This window comes from Diplotaxodon limnothrissa, linkage group LG22 (assembly GCF_057381915.1).
Source record: "Diplotaxodon limnothrissa isolate DT_005_m linkage group LG22, D_limnothrissa_male_GT1.1, whole genome shotgun sequence".
NCBI lineage: Eukaryota > Metazoa > Chordata > Actinopteri > Cichliformes > Cichlidae > Diplotaxodon > Diplotaxodon limnothrissa.
The window spans coordinates 1,322,963-1,326,265 of NC_140616.1; positions in this window are offsets into that span (position 1 = coordinate 1,322,963).

Genomic DNA, 3,303 nt, shown 5'->3' on the forward strand with positions numbered 1-3,303 from the left:
TTTGGGAAAATGTTACAAACCTTCAAAAGCAGAATCACCACTTCAATATTTAAATTATCATATATTTCATAATAAAATATCTTTTAAAAGATCCTAATCATAATTACAACAGCATTCTGAATTTGTTCTCCTATGCTTATCTATAATTTTTTTTATAACTGTACAATTTGCTCGTGAAAATTGCAAGCTTCTAAAACGCTACAGTGCCGTATCTAAAGAGAAGCACCTTTTGAAAAAAAAAAACAAGCTAAAGTGCAGCTAATGCCCTAAATGCCTCAGTATGTTTGGACTTTATAAGAACACTTTTGTAGACCTTTTATATTAGCTTTTTTTCCCAGAAAATTACTCAACTGATCAAAGATAATTAATAAATATAAAAAATAATAAACAATTGAATATATTTATAGAATATATTTAACATCTTGTAACAAATAACTGAATCATTATTGTGAAATTAGGACATATATTCAAGATTTATTTACAAGTTACTTACAAGTTACTTGTGGTTCTAGGTTGTCTTTGCTGATGTTATTAAAGTTGTAATGCCCACTGATTCCAACTGTCCAACTTTTTATGTCACACAAAACAGGTTTGGTTCCATCACACCGTCAACAAAGAGATAAAGTATTTACATACAGTGTATCCGGAAAGTATACACAGTGCTTCACTTGTTCCACAGATGATCATGTTACAGTCTTATGGATTTATTATCACCTCAAAATCCTACAAAATTTAGTAGATGATGGGCATTTAGGATGATTAGGAAAAGCACACACCTGTCCATATAAGGTCCCATAGCAGACTGTCCATGTCAGAGAACTAACCAAGCCATGAAGTCCAAGGAAATGTCTCAGACTCAAAAACAGTTTGGGCTGTAAATGATTATGTAAATATTGTATTTTTATCTTATCATTTGAATAAATTTACAAGAATTTAAAACAAACTTTTTCACTTTGGTATTTTGTGTGAGACAACTTAAACATTAATAACTAAAGTCTTTCTTTTTATTGTTTTTATCTGTTTTATCGTTTATTATAGTCTTTTATTGATGTGAATATGAACAATGTCAATAAGAAACATTTTTCCTATTATTGTTTACATGACAGAAATAGCTATGTATAGCATTTTTATCACTTTGATCTTCAGATCGATCTGTTGACCTTGAAGGAGAGGTCAGAGGTCAAATATGACATGATATTTTAAATCCTTAAAAAATAATTTTATATGCTGAAAATACACACCAACTGTAAGAATCATAGTTTCTAAGTCAATAGGCATTTTGTCAGTTTTCAGCTGATAAATTGTTGATTTCTATAAAAGAACGAGTCTGTTTTCTTTTCTACTCTACCTGAGCACTCAGAACACTTTATGCAACTTGGTTTATTCGGAATTCATTCCCAACATTGTTGAGATATTGTATTTACAAACAGAATGCTACCACCTTTTTTTATTTGAATAGCTGATATCAGTGGAAAAAGATTGCTCTGACACCCAGCTTTCCAATGTTTGCATTTTAAAGGGGAAGTCCACCAACAACCACACCTCCAAGTATAAATGTAAGTGCAGATGAAAATAATCATCTTCTTTTAACTAAAAGACTAAAAAATGTTGTAGGATCAGCCTGTTTTCAGCTCTGAGTTTAATAAACAAACACATTTTATGTGAGAATGACTCACAATAAATAGAATAAACTATACACAGTGCTTTGTGGTGGCTTTATTAATGGGTGTTCCAGGTTGTGGGTTGTGTGGTGAGACTTTGGCATGATCTCTGAACCTGGAAAGTAAACTACTCTCAGTCGTCTCAAACAATAATTAATCGAAATGAAAACGAGTGATAATTATCTGTGTCATAAACAGGCTAGTCCATTTAAAAAATATGGTTTCATAAAGCATAAATCCCACCTCAGCTACAGGCTTTTGTGACAAAGCTGCAGGAAATCATGAGTGATGTTCCAAAATGTCAGAGCTCAGTGGTCGGGTCACATTAGGTCACATCTTATTATGCAATGCCAAAGCTGTGGCACCTCCCACCTGTCAAAGACAAAATTAGAGACACTGTGGCAGCTGACAGGTTTAGCCTGTTTACAGCTTTCTTAATCATTTCTTTCTCACGTTAACAGAACAAAGATAAGATGACCTTTAATAATCCCAGAGATTTCAAATTCTGGGCGGGGCAGGAATAAGTGAATAGGCGCAGCATACTTAATAGAAGGAAATAGAAGAAATTATATGCTATTCAAGGTAGAATTTTATATATGCGTGTGTGTGTGTGTGTGTGTGTGTGTGTGTGTGTGTGTGTGTGTGTGTGTGTGTGTGTGTGTGTGTGGGGCATATAATTTCTGTTTTTTCTTCTGCTTTTTATTAACAGGTACATATATCATATTTATATATATATTCTTTCTTTGCTCGCTTTGAAGTCCAAAACAGCACCACTGCACAGAAGACCCCACCCCCTCCTGGTGACCAGGTGATGACTCTGTCCCCGGACAGCGTGAGGAGATCCCTCAGCAGGATCAATGCACGTAAAGCTCCGGGTCCTGACAACATTCCTGGTCGTGTACTGAGAGACTGTGCAGTGGAACTCACTGATGTCTTCACAGACATCTTCAACATATCACTCATCCAGGCTGTCGTCCCCACATGTTTTAAAGCCACCACAATCATTCCGGTTCCAAAAAAGTCATCTCCCTCCTGCTTTAATGACTACCGTCCTGTTGCACTTACTCCCATCCTGATGAAGTGCTTCGAACGACTAGTCATGCAACACATCAAGACTGTCCTGCCCCCCTCCCTGGATCCCTTCCAGTTTGCGTATCGGCCCAACCGCTCAACCGATGATGCCATCTCCACTGCACTCCACTCAGCACTCACACACCTGGACAAAAAAGACTCATATGTTCGAATGCTGTTCATAGATTTCAGTTCAGCATTCAACACTATAATCCCCCAACAGCTCATTCAAAAACTGGTCCAGCTGGGGCTCAACACCTCACTGTGCAACTGGCTGTTGGATTTCACTGTGTGGTTTGGAGCCTGCAATGCGTCCTGTCATAGAACCCTCCAACGCATAGTGAGAGCTGCAGAGAGGATCATTGGTGTCTCTCTCCCCTCCCTCCAGGACATTTACAGCACCCGTCTCACTAAAAAAGCCCTTTGCATAGCGGCTGATCCCACGCACCCAATGCAAAGCTTCTTCAAGCTGCTGCCGTCAGGGAGGAGACTGCGGAGTCTCCAGGCCAGGACCAGCAGGCTGAAGGACAGCTTCATCCATCAGGCTGTCAGGAAGCTTAACTCCCTCCCG